The 19,490-nt window shown below is 52.2% G+C and overlaps 1 pseudogene; it reads right to left on the reverse strand.

The window, feature by feature from the left end:
• Positions 1-13,125: 13,125 nt before the first annotated feature.
• On the reverse strand, positions 13,126-19,155 carry LOC140904832 (phospholipase A2 inhibitor and Ly6/PLAUR domain-containing protein-like; annotated as a pseudogene).
• Between the last annotated feature and the right edge of the window lie 335 nt (positions 19,156-19,490).

Consider the following 19,490-nt stretch of genomic DNA (forward strand, 5'->3'; position numbering starts at 1 on the left):
GTCCCAGCGGAGAGCGGTTCACAGTCAACGGAAACAGCCCCATCCCCTACATTGCTTCCAGAGGGACCAAGCATAGGTCCACAATCCAATGAGGAACTGATGTCTCCAGCATCAAGGGAACAGTTCCAGACGAACAGGAAGAGGATGAAAGCCTCCAGAGCGCTTGGACGGCAGCACGGAGCAATGCACCGCCTCTCAGCTTTTCTAATCGATCCAGGTTTGTTGTAGAAAGAAGACTTTTATACAAGGAAACTCCTTCTGGTGGACACCAGGAAGACTGGCATCCTCAGAGACAGTTGGTAGGTCCAACTAAATACCAGGCCAAGATCTTGAGCTTTCCCCACGATCACCATAGTGGCCATGCTGGGCTGAACAGGACCAAAGACCGTTTGGGGGGGGCATTCCACTGGGAGGGAATGGGCAAGGATGTTTCTACATATGTCCGGTCTTGTGAAGTATGCCAAAGAGTGGGAAAACCCCAAGACCAGGTCAAAGCCCTTCTCCAACCACTCCCCATCATTGAAGTTCCATTTCAGTGAGTAGCTGTGGATATTCTGGGTCCTTTTCCGAAAAAGACACCCAGAGGGAAGCAGTACAGACTGACTTTCATGGATTTTGCCACCTGATGGCCGGAAGCAGTAACTCTAAGAAACCCCAGGGCTAAAAGTGTGTGCCAGGCACTAGCAGACATTTTTGCCAGGGTAGGTTGGCCCTCCGACATCCTCACAGGTGCAGGGACTAATTTCCTGGCAGGAACTATGGAAAACCTCTGGGAAGCTCATGGGGTAAGTCACTTGGTTGCCACTCCTTACCACCATCAAACAAACGGCATGGTGGAGAAGTTTAAGGGGACTTTGGGGACCATGATACGTAAATTCGTAAATGAGCACTCCAATGATTGGGACCTAGTGTTGCAGCAGTTGCTCTTTGCCTACAGAGCTGTACCACATCCCAGTTTAGGGTTTTCCCCATTTGAACTTGTATATGGCTGTGAGGTTAAGGGGCCATTACAGTCGGTGAAGCAGCAATGGGAGGGATTTACACCTTCTCCAGGAACATAACGTTCTGGACTTTGTAACCAACCTACAAAACACCCTCCGAACCTCTTTAGCCCTTGCTAAAGAAAACTTACAGGATGCTCAAAAAGAGCAAAAAGCCTGGTATGATAAACATGCCAGAGAGCGTTCCTTCAAAGTAGGGGACCAGGTCATGGTCTTAAGGCGCTCCAGGCCTATAAAATGGAAGCATCGTGGGAAGGGCCATTCACAGTCCAGGAGCGCCTGGGAGCTGTTAATTATCTCATAGCATTCCCCACCTCCAACCAAAAGCCTAAGGTGTACCATATTAATTCTCTAAAGCCCTTTTATTCCAGAGAATTAAAGCTTTGTCAGTTTACAGCCCAGAGAGGAGACGACGCTGAGTGGCCTGAAGGTGTCTACTACGAAGGGAAAAGTGCTGGTGTGGAAGAGGTGAACCTCTCCATGACGCTTGGGCTTATGCAGCGACAGAAGATCCAGGAGCTGTGTACTAGCTACGCGCCGACGTATCATTGTATCAGACAATGTATACCTTCAGATCAGCGGCACTGCTATGGGTACCCGCATGGCCCCACAGTATGCCAACATTTTTATGGCTGATTTAGAACAACGCTTCCTCAGCTCTCGTCCCCTAACGCCCCTACTCTACTTGCGCTATATTGATGACATCTTCATCATCTGGACCCATGGAAAAGAAGCCCTTGAGGAATTCCGCCATGATTTCAACAATTTCCATCCCACCATCAACCTCAGCCTGGTCCAGTCCACACAAGAGATCCACTTCCTGGACACTACAGTGCTCATAAACAATGGTCACATAAACACCACCCTATACCGGAAGCCTACTGACCGCTATTCCTACCTGCATGCCTCCAGCTTTCACCCTGACCACACCACACGATCCATCATCTACAGCCAGGCTCTGCGATACAACCGCATTTGCTCCAACCCCTCAGACAGAGACAAACACCTACAAGATTTCTGTCAAGCTTTCTTACAACTACAATACCCATCTGCGGAAGTAAAGAAACAGATTGATAGAGCCAGAAGAGTTCCCAGAAGTTACCTACTACAGGACAGGCCTAACAAAGAAAATAACAGAACGCCACTAGCCGTCACCTTCAGCCCCCAACTAAAACCCCTCCAATGCATTATTAAGGATCTACAACCTATCCTAAAGGATGACCCAACACTCTCACACATCTTGGGAGACAGGCCAGTCCTTGCCAACAGATAGCCCCGCAACCTGAAGCAAATACTCACCAACAACCACATACCACACAACAGAACCACTAACCCAGGAACTTATCCTTGCAACAAAGCCCGTTGCCAACTCTGCCCACATATCTATTCAGGGGACACCATCACAGGGCCTAATAACATCAGCCACACGATCAGAGGCTCGTTCAGCTGCACATCCACCAATGTGATATATGCCATCATGTGCCAGCAATGCCCCTCTGCCATGTACATTGGTCAAACTGGACAGTCTCTACGTAAAAGAATAAATGGACACAAATCAGATGTCAAGAATTATAAGATTCATAAACCAGTCGGAGAACACTTCAATCTCTCTGGTCACGCAATCACAGACATGAAGGTCGCTATCTTAAAACAAAAAAACTTCAAATCCAGACACCAGCGAGAAACTGCTGAATTGGAATTCATTTGCAAATTGGATACTATTAATTTAGGCTTAAATAGAGACTGGGAGTGGCTAAGTCATTATGCAAGGTAGCCTATTTCCCCTTGTTTTTTCCTCCCCCTCCCCCCACCAGATGTTCTGGTTTAACTTGGATTTAAACTTGGAGAGTGGTCAGTTTGGATGAGCTATTACCAGCAGGATAGTGAGTTTATGTGTGTGGTTTTTGGGAGGGGGTGAGGGGGTGAGAGAACCTGGATTTGTGCAGGAAATGGCCCACCTTGATTATCATGCACATTGTGTAGAGAGTTGTCACTTTGGATGGGCTATCACCAGCAGGAGAGTGAATTTGTGTGGGGTTGGAGGGTGAGAAAACCTGGATTTGTGCTGGAAATGGCCCAACTTGATGATCACTTTAGATAAGCTATTACCAGCAGGACAGTGGGGTGGGAGGAGGTTTTGTTTCATATTCTCTGTGTGTATATAAAGTCTGCTGCAGTTTCCACGGTATGCATCCGATGAAGTGAGCTGTAGCTCACGAAAGCTCATGCTCAAATAAATTGGTTAGTCTCTAAGGTGCCACAAGTCCTCCTTTTCTCTATGTTTTGAATCTAATGTTTTGAAAGACAGGCAGGGCAGAAAAGGTGGGGGAGTCGCACTGTATGTAAGGGAGCAGTATGAATCCTCAGAGCTCCAGTATGAAACTGCAGGAAAACCCTGAGTGTCTCTGGATCAAGTTTAGAAGTGTGAGCAACAGGAGTGATGTAGTGGTGGGAGTCTGCTATAGACCGCCGGACCAGGGGGAGGAGGTGGACGAGGCTTTCTTCCGGCAACTCGCAGAAGCTACTAGATCGCATGCCCTGGTTCTCATGGGTGACTTTAATTTTCCTGATATCTGCTGGGAGAGCAATACAGCGGTGCACAGACAATCCAGGAAGTTTTTGGAAAGCGTAGGGGACAATTTCCTGGTGCAAGTGCTAGAGGAGCCAACTAGGGGGGAAGCTTTTCTTGACCTGCTGCTCACAAACCGGGAAGAATTAGTGGAGGAAGCAAAAGTGGATGGGAATCTGGGGGGCAGTGACCATGAGTTGGTTGAGTTCAGGATCCTGACGCAGAGAAGAAAGGTAAGCAGCAGGATACGGACCCTGGACTTCAGGAAAGCAGACTTCGACTCCCTCAGGGAACGGATGGCCAGGATCCCCTGGGGGACTAACATGAAGGGGAAAGGAGTCCAGGAGAGCTGGCTGTATTTCAAGGAATCCCTGTTGAGGTTACAGGGACAAACCATCCCGATGTGTCGAAAGAATAGTAAATATGGCAGGCAACCAGCTTGGCTTAACGGTGAAATCCTAGTGGATCTTAAACATAAAAAAGAAGCTTACAAGAAGTGGAAGGTTGGACATATGACCAGGGAAGAGTATAAAAATATTGCTCGGGCATGTAGGAATGTTATCAGGAGGGCCAAATCGCACCTGGAGCTGCAGCTAGCAAGAGATGTCAAGAGTAACAAGAAGGGTTTCTTCAGGTATGTTGGCAACAAGAAGGAAGCCAAGGAAAGTGAGGGCCCCTTACTGAATGAGGGAGGCAACCTAGTGACAGAGGATGTGGAAAAAGCTAATGTACTCAATGCTTTTTTTGCCTCTGTCTTCACGAACAAGGTCAGCTCCCAGACTGCTGCGCTGGGCATCACAACATGGGGAGTAGATGGCCAGCCCTCGGTGGAGAAAGAGGTGGTTAGGGACTATTTACAAAAGCTGGCCTTCTGCAAGTCCATGGGGCCGGACGAGTTGCATCCGAGAGTGCTGAAGGAATTGGCGGCTGTGATTGCAGAGCCATTGGCCATAATCTTTGAAAACTCATGGCGAACGGGGGAAGTCCCGGATGATTGGAAAAAGGCTAATGTAGTGCCAATCTTTAAAAAAGGGAAGAAGGAGGATCCTGGGAACTACAGGCCAGTCAGCCTCACCTCAGTCCCTGGAAAAATCATGGAGCAGGTCCTCAAAGAATCAATCCTGAAGCACTTGCATGAGAGGAAAGTGATCAGGAACAGTCAGCACGGATTCACCAAGGGAAGGTCATGCCTGACTAATCTAATCGCCTTCTATGATGAGATTACTGGTTCTGTGGATGAAGGGAAAGCAGTGGATGTATTGTTTCTTGACTTTAGCAAAGCTTTTGACACGGTCTCCAACAGTATTCTTGTCAGCAAGTTAAAGAAGTATGGGCTGGATGAATGCACTATAAGGTGGGTAGAAAGTTGGCTAGATTGTCGGGCTCAACGGGCAGTGATCAATGGCTCCATGTCTAGTTGGCAGCCGGTATCAAGTGGAGTGCCCCAGGGGTCGGTCCTGGGCCCGGTTTTGTTCAATATCTTCATAAATGATCTGGAGGATGGTGTGGATTGCACCCTCAGCAAATTTGCGGATGATACTAAACTGGGAGGAGTGGTAGATACTCTGGAGGGCAGGGATAGGATACAGAAGGACCTAGACAAATTGGAGGATTGGGCCAAAAGAAATCTGATGAGGTTCAATAAGGATAAGTGCAGGGTCCTGCACTTAGGACGGAAGAACCCAATGCACCGCTACAGACTAGGGACCGAATGGCTCGGCACCAGTTCTGCGGGAAGGGACCTAGGGGTGACAGTGGACGAGAAGCTGGATATGAGTCAGCAGTGTGCCCTTGTTGCCAAGAAGGCCAATGGCATTTTGGGATGTATAAGTAGGGGCATAGCGAGCAGATCGAGGGACGTGATCGTCCCCCTCTATTCGACATTGGTGAGGCCTCATCTGGAGTACTGTGTCCAGTTTTGGGCCCCACACTACAAGAAGGATGTGGATAAATTGGAGAGAGTCCAGCAAAGGGCAACAAAAATGATTAGGGGTCTGGAACACAAGACTTATGAGGAGAGACTGAGGGAACTGGGATTGTTTAGTCTGCAGAAGAGAAGAATGAGGGGGGATTTGATAGCTGCTTTCAACTTCCTGAGAGGTGGTTCCAGAGTGGATGGTTCTAGACTATTCTCAATGGTGGAAGAGGACAGGACAAGGAGTAATGGTCTCAAGTTGCAGTGGGGGAGGTTTAGGTTGGATATTAGGAAAAACTTTTTCACCAAGAGGGTGGTGAAACACTGAAATGTGTTACCTAGGGAGGTGGTAGAATCTCCTTCCTTAGAAGTTTTTAAGGTCAGGCTTGAGAAAGCCCTGGCTGGGATGATTTAATTGGGGATTTGTCCTGCTTTGAGCAGGGGGTTGGACTAGATGACCTCCTGAGGTCCCTTCCAACCCTGATATTCTATGATTCTATGATTCTAATTACCCTTTAAGGTATCTACCATCCTGATTTTCCAGAGGTGATTCCTTTACTTCTATTAAAGGTCTTCTTGTAAGGAAACTGAATGCTTTTTCATCATTCTAAGATCCAAGGGTTTGGGTCTGTGGTCACCTATGCAATTGGTGAGGATTTTTACCAAACCTTCCCCAGGAAGTGGGGTGCAAGGGTTGGGAGGATTTTGGGGGGAAAGACATGTCCAAACTATGTTTCCCACTAAACCCAGTTAAAGTTTGGTGGTGGCAGTGGAAATCCAAAGGCAAAGGATAAAACTAATTTGTACCTTGGGAAAGTTTTAACCTAAGCTGATGAAAGTAAGCTGAGGAGATTTTCATGCAGGTCCCCACATCTGTACCCTAGAGTTCAGAGTGGGGAAGGAACCTTGACAGGTGTGTAGGGGAATGGATGGACAGGCGTGAAGGCAGATGGATAGATGGACAGACAGTCTCGTAGGGGAATGGATGGATGGGTATGTGGGGGGAAGGGTGGACGTGTAGGAGGATGGACGGACGGAAGGATGGGTGTTGTCAGGGAGTCCCCGGGCTATGCTCTGGACCTGCTCCCTACGAAGCCAGGCAGGACTCTGGGGAAGTCTCCGCTCTGGGAGCAGCCTGTCTGCAGGACACACAGCTCGCCCGGCTTCCACCTTCCTGGGTCTGACCTCGGAGCATTCAGCCTCCTCTGCCATTCCATGCGCTTCCCACAGTGAGTCTGCCCAGGCGGGGTCCTGGGGAAGCCAGAGGGTCCTGTCCCCCAACTCCACAGTCAGACGGGACTCTCAGCCAGCCAGTAAAACAGAAGGTTTATTAGACAACAGGAACATAGTCTAAAACAGAGCTTGTGGGTGCAGAGAACAGGACCGCTCAGCCAGGTCCATTTTGGGGGGCAGTGAGCCAGACAACCCCGTCTGCACTTCACTCCACTCCCCAGCCAGCCCCAAACTGAAACTCCCTCCAGCCCCATCTCCTCTGGGCTTTGTCCCTTTCCCGGGCCAGGAGATCACCTGATTCCTTTGTTCTCCAACCCTTTAGCTCTCACCTTGCAGGGGGGAAGGGCCCAGGCCATCAGTGGCCAGGAAACAGGGTGTCAGCCATTTTCTGTGTCCAGACCCCTGCACACACCTGCCCTCTCGGGCTCTGCAAGGATCATACATCCTTATCCCACCTAGATACTTAAGAACTGCCTAGGGGAAACTGAGGCACCCCCACACTATTCAGAGGAAACATTAAGAACGCTTCCACTTCCTCACAGGTGTGTCGGGGATGGATGGAGGGGCGGCCCTGCACAGCCTTGCAAAGCACAGAGGGAAACTGAGGCACTCCATGGCATCGTAGAAATAGGAGCTCAATTCCCACTTTGTCGCATCCCTCTGTGCCCCAAACTGCTGCAGACACCGGCCTGTGCACCCTGCCCCTGCCAGCACCGATCCCAGGCACTGGCTTTAACGGCGGGAGTGAGATCAACCCAGCCAAGGCCACCTCCACGAACCCGAGGCCTTCGGGGACCAGACGAGAAAGGGGGGACGCTGGCACCAGAAATTAAAATGGAAATCCTGCTTTATTTCCCTCCTCACCAGATCCTGTTACCAGTGTAGGAAAAATTCTGTGAGCAACTGTCCTGCTCAGCCACAGCCCTGCCCCGCTGGTCACAGCACCTGCCTCGGTGTCTGGGAGGCAAACGCACTGGTCAAAGGTGGGTGGCGCTGACTTTCCACCATCGTTCTCTGCACCGACCGTTTGCTGGCTGTGGGCGGGACACGCGCGCCAAGGGCTTAGCACTCCTGGGCTCCAGGCCCCCCTCTGCCAGCCACCCTGTGTGACCTGGGACACACCACTTAGGCCCAGAGCTTCAAAGAGTTAGGTCCTGATGAGGATCTGTGCCTCAGTTTCCCCCATCTGTTCAATGCGGGTGACTGCCCTGCCCCATCCCACAAGGTGGCTGTGAGGATAATACATTAAAGATGACGCAGGGTTCAGATACCATGATGATGCGTGCCAGACAAGTATTTAGCGAGACATGCTGGAGAGGGTGGTTAACAAGCTCCTTAGGGATGTGGTGGATGGAGCATCCATCGGCATCCCCCAGGCCAGGCTGGCTGCCCTCCTGGAAGATGCTTTCATCAAATACACGTGATCGGGCACAATGTAGGGAGGACTTCTCCAGCCTGGGCTGTGCGGCAGGTCAGAGTAGATGCTGGGAATGGGCCCTTCTGGCCTGGGACGCCAGGAAAAGGGGTGAGGTGGCTCCCAGGAATCACCAGCCCTCGGGGCACTGGTTTCATCTGTAAATAATTTTTGTGACTGTTTTGCTTCTAACCAGAAGCGAAGGAAAATGCAGGCTATTCCTTGTCCTGTGTATCCTCCGCCACGCCCAGGAACATCTCCCTCTTCTTCGGGAATGGGGTCTTTGTGAAGATTCAATCCCGGACCTGCTCTACGAACAGCTGCAATACCCGGTTCTCTCCTGTCTGTACGTCTCTGCATCCCTCCCTGCTCGTTCCCAGTGGCCCAGGCTCCGACTGAGTGTCAAACTGGTTCGGAAAAGGTTCTTTTCTGGAGAAGGGTGGGGTCCCGTGTAGCACCTGGTGCCATAGGAGGGACCCTGATCTCAGGGGAGGGAGGCGTGCAGTGCCTGGCACAATGGGGGCCCCCAGTAGCAGGCTGGGGGGGATCTATGCAGTGCCCAGTGCAATCAGGGCCCCTGCTCTGGGGAGTCTGTGCAGCTCTTGGCACAAGGAGGTCCCTGATCTCAGTTATTGCAGTGCTAGAAATAAGTGGTAACAAAGTAGAGAAGGCACCTGTCCTCAGCCCTGCCCGTCAACCCCCACCAACCCTCTCTTTGGGGGTCTTGCAGGGCCGATCATCAACACCGTCTACACGGGAGGCCGGTGCCCGATCTGCATTGCCCCTGGTCGGAGCAGCTGTTCCAGCACGGAGACCCTGCAGTGCGAGGGCCGTGCCAGCCAGTGCATTTCCATCAGCGGGCAGATCTGGGAAGGTGAGCGCCTGTCCTGGATTCCTTCCAGCCCCGGCTCTCAGGGCCCATAGGCACTAGGACAAAGGGAGACCCGGGCCAGGATTTCCAGTGGGCCAGGCCCCCGCAGCCTCCCGGCAGTTCCCGCTTTACCTGGCTATGCCCTTGGCCCAGCTCTGGGCAAGGCTCAGCCCCAGGCTCCCTATAGGGCCAGAGCCTCTTCTCACACCCTGTGGCTTTGCAAGCGAGTTCGGAGCCACGCTCCCCTGTTTCAAAGCCAGCCGACTTCCCCCTCTCCCTGTGGACATGGCTCTGAACCGTGTTTAAACCCAAACCCCGCTCCGTCCACACACAGAGCCCCCTGCCCTCACCTGCCCCGCCCTGCCAGGGCAGCTCAGCCAGGGGAGCCTGCACCCCTACCCGCAGTGCAGCGGTGGCGGATTAGCCAATGGGACGTCAGGGCCTGTGCCCAGCAGCCTCAGCCCATTGGGGGCCCCCTGGAAAATGGGCACCCCTGCACCCCAAGCCCGGTGCCTGGCAGAAGTGCCAGTTGGCGGGGGAAGCCCCAGCGCCCGGATCCCAGCTGCGTCTGTGGCCCGGGGACTGGAAGAGCTCTCACCCCCAGTTGGCGGCGGGACAGATCTTTCCTGGTCTTGGGGCCGTGGGCGGGGGGGCTGCAAGGGGGTGGGTGGACTGGGACAGGACTGTGGGGGGAACCGGGGCAGGGCCATGGGGGAGGGAGCAGAACAGGGGTGAGACTGCAGGCAGAAGGGGCTGGCAGGCCCCAGGGCCTGCACAGCCCAGCCTTCCCGGCTTCTCGCTGGCCACCATCCGCGTGAAGTAGCAACCGCCACCGATGGAAGAAAAAGAGACGTCCACCATGCAGCGTGCGGCCAGCTGCTCCCCAGGGCCGGGCAGCTGAGCTCTCACTGCTGTGACCTGCCCTGGGGTCCCAGTTGCTGTCCTGTGGATGCCGTCCCTCCCCTCGACCTCCAACCTAGACCTCCCCCACTGCAACTGGAGACCATTGCTCCTCGTTCTGTCATCTGCCACCACGGAGAACTGCCGAGCTCCATCCTCTTTGGAACCCCCTCAGGTAGTTGAAGGCTGCTATCAAATTCCCCCTCACTCTTCTCTTCTGCAGACGAAAGAAGCCCAGTTCCCTCAGCCTCCCCTCCTAAGTCACGTGCTCCAGCCCCCTAATCATTTTCGTTGTCCTCCGCTGGACTCTCTCCAATTTGTCCACATCCCTTCTGTAGTGGGGGGCCCAAAACTGGATCCAGTACTCCAGATGTGGCCTCACCAGTGCCGAATAGAGGGGAACAATCACTTCCCTCCATCTGCTGGCAACGCTCCTACTGATGCAGCTCAAAATGCCTTTGGCCTTCTTGGCAACAAGGCCACCCTGCTGACTCATTGCCAGCTTCTCATCCACTGTAATCCCCAGGTCCTTCTCTGCGGAAAGGTTGGCAAATACCTACCCCTAAGGGATGGGCTGGGGCTGCCCCATGACATCCTGGTGGGACCAGAGATGGGAGATTTCACAACCCTGCATGTGACACTGGCTGATCAGGTGATGCCAATGTGTCTTGAGGCCAATTTCCTTGTGCATTCGTGGAGACCAGTGGTTCTCAGCCAGGGGTCCGTGTACCCCAGGGGTACACACAGGTCTTCCACGGTGATACATCAGCTCATCTTGATGTTTGCCTCATTTTACTACAGGCCAGATAAAAAGCACTAGTGAAGTCAATACGAGCTAAAATTTCCTGACACAATGACTTGTTTGTGCAGCTCTATGTACTATCCACTGAACTGTAAGAACAATATTTATATCCCAGTGGAGTTATCTTATAATTACACAGTGGAAATGAGAAAGGAAGCTATTTGTCATTCACAGTGTGGCCGTGACACTTTTATATATTTTAAAATAACATAAGAACGGACCTGTCATAAATATAAAGGGAAGGGGAACCACCTTTCTGTCCCTGGAGCTCTAAAATCCCTCATGGCCAGTGGCAAAACACTTTCACCTGTTGTCATAAATATAAAGGGAAGTGTAAACCCCTTTATAATCCCTCCTGTCCAGAGGAAAAATCCTCTCACCTGTAAAGGGTTAAGAAGCTAAAGGTAACCTCGCTGGCACCTGACCAAAATGACCAATGAGGAGATAAGATGCTTTCAAAAGCTGGGAGGAGGGAGAAAAACAAAGGGTCTGTGTCTGTCTGTGTGATGCTTTTGCCGGGGACAGAACAGGAATGGACTCTTAGAAGTTAGTAAAAGTAATCTAGCTAGGTATGTGCTAGATTATGATTTCTTTAAATGGCTGAGAAAATAGCTGTGCTGAATAGAATGGATATTCCTGTCTGTGTGTCTTTTTGTAACTTAAGGTTTTGCCTAGAGGGATTCTCTCTGTTTTGAATCTAATTCCCCTGTAAGGTATTTGCCATTCCGATTTTAAAGAGGTGATTCTTTTCTACTTCTATTAAAAGTCTTCTTGTAAGGAAACTCAATGCTTTTTCTTTGTTCTAAGATCCAAGGGTTTGGGTCTGTGGTCACCTATGCAAATTGGTGAGGATGTGTACCAAACCTTCCCCAGGAAGTGGGGTGCAAGAGTTGGGAGGATTTTGGGGGGAAAGACGTTTCCAAACTACGTTTTCTCAGGAACCCAGATAAAGTTTGGTGGTGGCAGTGGAAATCCAAGGGAAAGGGTAAAATAGCTTGTACCTTGGGGAAGTTTTAACCTAAGCTGGTAAAAGTAAGCTTAGGAGGTTTTCATGCAGGTCCCCACATCTGTACCCTACAGTTCAGAGTGGGGAAGGAACCTTGACAATGCCGTAGGGATGCTAACGAAGAGCTTTAGCACCAGAAAAGTGCTGACCCCAAAGGCAGAGGCATCGTGTGTGCAGACCACCGCGTTCCTCCCTCCCCCTATCGAAGGCAAAGCCCACGTGGGTGGGGGCCCTGCCACCTTCTTCTCTGGGAGAAGAAGCTGTAAGGATGGATTGAGGTAACCCTGCCTCGCTGGGCTGGCTGGACGCTTACAGGGACCGGAACCGGATGCAAAGCGGGGATCCCTGGAGACCGTCTGGGGGCACCTGAAAAGACTTTGGAAAATGGCAGTTTCTTCCTTCACCGCCACCGTTTGGAATTACAGACTGCGACTCACCCGGGCATGAATTTTACCTGCTTTAACCCCTTGTGACCCTCATTCCCTTTCCTTAGCTCACGAACCTTTCGCGAGTTTCCTACAGACCTGGCTGCCAGCGTTGCCTTTGGTGGAGGATCTGGGGTCCCGTGGCTCTGGGGTAAGAGTCTGGTCTCCTGGGGCAGGGGACAACCTGGGTGGGCTGGTTTGGGGTGTACGTGACCTTTCCTCACAAAGTCCGGCTTGTCTGAGAGTCTCTGAGGGGACTGGCTGTGACTCCGGGGTCAGACGGGGGCAGCGATCCAGGAGTTCACGCTGGGTGAAATCTGCTCACAGAGCACCACCGGTTGGGGGGATCTGCCCTGTTTCCTGACACCTTCCCTGAGCCCGGCACTCCCAGTGGAGCCGCTCCAGAGAGCGGGACGAACTGAGCCCTGCAAAATCAACCTAGAAGGACATTTCTCCCCTCCAAGGCTTTCCCGCCCGCCTGGACAGCTGGGTGAGCCATGGCCTCTCCTTCCCACAGCCCTCCTTCCCCAGGGGAGCTCAGCCAGCCGGTGCCTTTCCCCCAGCCACTGGCCTTGCCTTGGGGGAGGGGGTCTAGGCAGGACTCCTGGGTTCCATTCCCTGGCCCTGCAAGGGGAGAGGGGTCCAGTGGTTAGAGCAGGGGGCTTGGGAGCCAGGACTCCTGGGCTCTATCCCTGGCTTTCAGAAGGGAGTATGGTCTGGTGGGTTACAGGGTGGGGTACTGGGAGTCAGGACTCCCGGGTTCTCTTCCTGCCAGCATCACTTGTGCACAGATAGGGGTGGGGGAGCCGGTACGGGATGGTCAGGGGACAAGGAGCTAGGGGGGTACTTTCCCCACAACTCGCTTTATTCAGCCAATGCACAAAAGGAACCCGCAATCTCCCCCAAAGAGAAGCAGCAGCCAGTGGCTACTGAAGGGAGGTGCACTGCAGCCCGGCACGCAGCAGAAGGGGAGGATGCCAGGCTGGGGTTCAGGGCTCCCCGATGCCTCCACTGGCCCCGGGAGCTGGGAAGCACTTGGCCTGGCTCGGGATCTCCGGCACGCCCTGGGTGTATTTCTTCAGCAACGCTGTCTTCACGCACGCGCCAGGGGAGCCACATCCAGTCGAAGTATTCCTCAGTTTGATTTTACCTGGACAGGGGGAGAGACGTGATCGGGGGTTCCCAATTCCCGCCCCCCCGACCCTCATGAGGTCTCTCACACACTCCCCTCCCAGCAGGACTGCACCCGGCTCTGCAGGCAGACTGGGGTCTAGTGCTCAGAGCAGGGGGCCTGGAACAACATGAGAACATAAGAGGAATGGCCCTCCTGGGTCACCCCAAAGGTCCATCTAGCCCAGTATCCTCTGGCCAATGCCAGGTGCCCCAGAGGGAATGAACAGAACAGGGAATCATCCAATGATCCATACCGTGTCGCCCATTCCCAGCTTCTGGCAAACAGAGGCTAGGGCCACCTTCCCTGCCCATCCTGGCTAAAAGCCACAGATGGACCTGTCCTCCAGGAACTTCTCTAGTTCCTGTTTGAACCCTGTTATAGTCTGCGCCTTCACAACTTCCCCCGGCAATGAGTTCCACAGGTTTCTTGTGCGTTGTGTGAAGCAGTACTTCCTTTGGTTTGTTTTATACCTGCTGCCTGTGGTGACCCCTCATTGTTATGTTAGGAGGAGTAAATAACACTTCCTTCTTTACTTCCTCCACACGGTTCAACCTTCTTTAGACATCTATCATATCCCCCCTTAGCCGTTTCATTTCCAAGGTGAAGAGTCCCACTCTTATTAATCTCTCCGCATATGGCAGCCATTCCCTCCCCCTCATCATTTTGGTTGGCATTTTCTGAAGCCTTTCCAATTCCAATAGATCTTTTTTGAGACAGGGCGACCACATCCGTCCGCAGTGTTCAAGCTGTGGGCGTCCCATGGATTTATATTGAGGCAACACGATCTTTGGGGTTAGATCTCTGTCCTATTCTCTGTCCCTTTATGAATGATTCCCAGCATTCTGTTTGCTTTTTTGACGGCCGCTGCACATGGAGTGGATGATTTCAGAGAACTCTCCACAGTGACTCCAAGATCTTTCTTGAGTGGTAAATTCGACCCATTATTGTGTATGTTTACTTGGGATTACGTTTCCCCATGTGCATTACTTTGCATTTATCAACACTGAATTTCCTCTGCCATTTTGTTGCCCAGTCACCCAGTTCTGAGAGACCCTTTAGTACCTCTTCACAGTCTCCTTTGGACTTTAATATCTTGAGTAGGTTTGTATCTTCTGCAAATTTTGCCACCTCACTATTTACCCTTTTTTCCAGAACATTTCGGAATTTGGTGAATAGCACTGGGCCCAGTGCAGATCCCTGGGGGACTCCCACTATTTACCTCTCTCCCTTCTGAAAACTGACCATTTCTTCCTACCCTTTTTTCCCTTTCTTTTAACCAGTTACTGAGCCATGAGAGGATTTTATCGCATGACAGCTCACTTTGCTTAAGAGCCTTTGGTGAGGGACGCTTTCTGAAAATCTAAGTACACTATATCCATGGGATCCCCCTTGTCCACACTCTTGTTGACCCCCTCAGAGAATTCTCGTACACTGGTGAGGCGTGATTTCCCTTTACCGAAACCATGTTGACCCTTCCACAACAAATTATGTTCATCTATGTGGCTGACAGTTCTCTTCTTTTCTATAGTTTCAATGAGTTTTCCCTGTCCTGAAGTCAGACTTATTGGCCTGTAGTTGCCGGGATCACCTCTGGAGCCCTGTAGCCAGACAGCCACCCCCCCACCCCCCCCCCAGACCAGCATTGCTGGAAACACAGGAGGAAGCCGGAACAGGGCACTTAACATATATTCCAGCACAGCCTTTGAAGCTGTGAAAAGCACAGGTGTGCTGCTACAATGTGCCTCTGGGAACAGATACAAGGATTAAGCTCACAGCAGGCAGAGGCCCTGTGACAGACATGGCTCTTAGCCCCTACTAAATAGCGTGATGCACACACCCCAACATCCTAGGTGGGAAAATATTTACCCTGACAAAAGAAATGTCCAGTAGTCGACACTTATTGTTTCTCTCCCTTGCAAGTGTAAACTACTCTTGCGAAAGCTGGCGTCACCCAGACAGACCAGCCCCAATTTGGCATAAGAAAGGAGAAAGAGAATAAAGGAGTACAGAGGTATAAGTAGGGGACCTACTGCACCATGATTTTGGAGTGCTTTTCACTATCTATCTGCTGGTCAGATAAGTGACAGCCTCCCAAGGCTTCTGCAGCTAAGAGGGTCCCTAAGCCTTGTCCCTTATTTGTCTTTCCGCAGAATTGAGTGACCGATCCTGGCTTGGCACCGCTGGAATCGAGAGATGCAAGGAGGGTAAGAAGCACCCACACCTGATCTCGTATCTTTAGTGTACACATATTTTGAAATAGAGCTTTATACTTTGTTTTCTTTCTTTGGGATTGTGGCTTCAGTTTGTAACCTGTTTGTGTGTGTAACATCTCTACATTTAAATAAGTAGGCACTAGCAATTTTGTAACCACATGATTAGAATCTAGCTTAATAAATTTTGGTAACCATTTGTGCATAAGCCTGACTTGTTTTCTCTGGTTTACTGTAAAGCAGCCAACACAATTAAAGAACCTCAGCCGTTTTGGCTCTAAAGCCTGGCCATTAGGTGGGAGTACTAAGAGCCTAGCGTTGAGTTGTGCCGCCTCCACGGGGCAAACTCTTGGGCCACCTGTCAGTCAATCCTGGCTGCCCGCTGCGAAGGAGCTCTGAGCTCTAGCAGTTAAAGTTACGGGTCGTTAGGACCTTGGGGCATCCGTCAGCCTAGCCCGGGCTGCCCGCCGCGAAGGGACAGTGCGTCCTAGCGGTTAAAGTCACGGATGGTATAAACGGGCATAGCTGGCACCTCACCAAACATCCTTGGCCATCGGCTAACAAGCCCTTTTTCGAAACAGGCGTGTCATTAGCCATCCTCCAGCCAGTTGAGACAGAAGCTGATTTAAATGGTAGGTTACAAACCACAGTTAGTAGTTCTGTAATTTGACATTTGAGTTCCCTCCGAACTCTTGGGCGAATCCCATCTGGTCCTGGTGACTTATTACTGTTTAATTTATCAATTTCTTGCAAAAAACTCCTGTAATGACTCCTCAATCTGGGACAGTTCCTCAGATTTGTCACCAAAACAGAATGGCTCCGATTTGGGAATCTCCCTCCCATCCTCAGCCGTGAAGACTGATGCAGAGAATTCATTTAGTTTCTCCGCAGTGGCCTTATCCTCCTTGGGTGCTCCTTTGGCATCTCGGCAAGTAGGACTCCTGGGTTCTCTCTGCAACTCTGCCAGGAGAATGGAGTCTAGTGGGTCAGAGCAAGGGGGTCTGGGACTGAGCCAGGACACCTGGGCTCCACCTCGTAATCTGTGTTCAGACCCTGCCCGCATCTGGAGGACTTACCCAGTCTTAATATCCCAGATTCCACAACACAATGGTCCTCGGTGCCGGTGCAGGCCAAGAGCTCCTTCTTCTTCTGCCAGTGATCTGCCCCCGATTTGAAGAATGACAGGCACTGCCGGCCGTTGGGGACGGAGCTCACAGTTGGCACTGAGAACAGTCAGACACACACAGTCAGCCAAGTGTGGGGAGTCACCACACATTGGGCTCAATCCCAGCTCGGGGAAGGGAGTGGGGTCTAGTGGTTAGGAATGGGGGCTTTGGGCTGGGAGCCAGGACTCCTGGGTTCTCTCCAGGCAGGTGTGGCCGGAGCAGGGCTCTAGGTTTGCAGCAGACACACACCTGGGATGGCCCCGGCGTTGCAGCCGTCGGTGTCACAGCAGGCGATGTTCGCCCGCATGGTGACATTGTGCACGTAGGTGAGCGAGAAGGGGCCGGGCTCACAGTTCTTGGGCTCCAGGCACGATTTACCCGTGTAGGAGAAGGAGTTTCCCTCTGTGGAAGGGAAACAGAGCATCACCTCTGAGCTCCCCAATGGACCCCCAGCCGCTCCATCCTTCCCTTTTGTTCCATCCACCCCACCCCCAACTAATCTCATCTCCCCACCCCCCGCGATAAAATCCTCTCTTCTGTCTGATCCAGGCCCCACAGCCACCCACTGCAATACCCCATCTCATCCCATCCCCCGTCAATGAGATTATCATTCCAGACTGAGCAGTCCCTGCTCCTGGAGAGGAGCGGAGACTATTGGTTAGAGTAGGGGGACGAGCTGGGAGCCAGGATTCCTGGGTTCGACCCCTGGCTTCAGGAGGACAATGGTGTCTACACTTAGTAGGAATCTTCTTTCACTCACCCAGCCTCATCTCTGCCACGACGGTGACGCAGGTCCCTTCCGAGGGGGCACAGGGCTGCAGGGGGCCGGAGCATGATTGCTCTCTGGACGCACACACCTCGCATTGCAGAGCGCTCCCTGGAGGTTGGAAAAATCCATTCTCAGTACAAACCCCGGCTCCACACCCCTCCTCAGGCAGTGCCCGTGGGCGAAATACCACCAGCAACCAAGAGGTGGCTCTGTGGGAGTTGTTACCACCAATGCCTCCTCACTGAACGTGTGGGCAGGCAGATCTTGGAGAAATGCCACCTGCTTTTGCAGCAGTTCTGCCCAGTTCCATTTAACTCTCCGGATGGGGAAAGGCATCTTCCTAGCCGGTCATTTGTATCTTACTCAAAACCACAGACAACTTGTTTGCTGCCTGAGTGTCTGTGGCTAGAATACATTTTCAGCTGCTGACGTGGCTATCTGGGGTGCAGCTTGTGCCTGTGAACAAACCCCACACGTCTGTGTAGACAGAAAAACAAGAATACGGCTGCTCTGAAGAGGGGTTTCTGCCTGGCTTTGTGGTGAACCTTTCTCACACACACACACACACCGCCGTCACTCTCTGCTCCAGGCCTCTGCCTCTCAGAGTTACGTCAGCTCAGCCACACTCGACTTCAGCCCACTTTTCATCGCTGATCCTGCCAATTCTCTTCTTCAGAATACAATTCACGCTTGTTAAGCCTTTGGATTAATGGCTGTTCGTCTCCAGCCAGCGATCCCAGGAGCATGAACTCTTTCCTCTCCAGAGCGTGGGGGCCTTTAAATTCATTACATGAGCATAAGGTAGTTTTAAGAAAGAAAGAAAGATTTTCCCACTTTGGTTTTTTTAGAGCATTCATGTGGAAACATCACTTAAACCTCAGAACACCTTCCCCGCCCCTTCTATGTCCCTAGATGGTTGCAAAGTTATATTATCCCTATCAAAGAAATACGGAAACTGAGGTAGAAAAAAGATGTGTTCAATTCAGGGTTAGAACCAAGAAGACAGCTGAGAACTCCTCACTCCTGACTCCCAGCCCACTCTAACCCACAAGATCCCACACCTCTTTCAGAGCCACGGACAGAGCCCGGGAGTCCTGATTTGCAGCCATCTCTGCTCTAAATCACTACACCCCAGCCCGCTTCGACAGCTGGGGAATGAGCCCAGAAGTCCTGGCTCCCAGCCCCCACCCGTTGCACCCCCATTCCCCTTTCAAACCCGGGGAATGAAGCCAGGAGTCCTGGCAGGAATCTCAGCGCTGACAGGCAAGGGAACATTTCTAGGCAGGACGACATGTGGACGGGGGTGCTGCTCCTCATCGGGATGACCCCAAGCTCGGGCGAGAGATGGAGGAGGAACGAGAAGAAGGAAGGACAGACGGACTCAGACCCGCTGGCCAAGCCCCTAGCGTGGGCTGTGGGAGTCCCAGACTCCAATCCCTGCTCTCCCCATGTCAGCCGGGGGACGTGGCACCGGGTTTTCCTCTTGCTGGTTTTACCCACAAATTCCATCCTGACACCAGAATGCGCCATCCACAGCGGCACGTTCCCCAAGTGAATTCCCGACCCCACCACCCAGCTCCCTGTGCCCGGGGACGGACGGGACTCACCTGTGGCCAGGAGAGCGGACAGCAGACAGAGGGGCAGAGCCACCCACATGGTGCCTGGATGTTAGCTGCAGCGACAGAACAGTGAGGAAGCATCTGGCTGTGGTTTTATCCGGCAGGTTGGCAAATACCTGCCCCCTGGGCGATCGGCTGGGGCTGCCCCATGAAATCCTGGTGGACCCGGAGATGGGAGATTTCACAACCCTGCATGTGACTTTGGCTGATCAGGTGATGCAATGTGTCTTGAGGCCAATTCCCTTGTGCGTTAGTGGAGATCAGTGGTTCTCAGCCAGGGGTCCGTGTACTTCAGGGTACACACAGGTCTTCCAGGGGGTACATCAGCTTATCTTGATGTTTGCCTCGTTTTACAACAGGCCAGATATAAAGCACTAGTGAAGTCAGTACGAGCTAAAATTTCCTGACACAATGAC

The sequence above is a fragment of the Lepidochelys kempii genome, unplaced genomic scaffold, assembly GCF_965140265.1.
Source record: "Lepidochelys kempii isolate rLepKem1 unplaced genomic scaffold, rLepKem1.hap2 scaffold_83, whole genome shotgun sequence".
Classification (NCBI taxonomy): Eukaryota; Metazoa; Chordata; order Testudines; family Cheloniidae; genus Lepidochelys; species Lepidochelys kempii.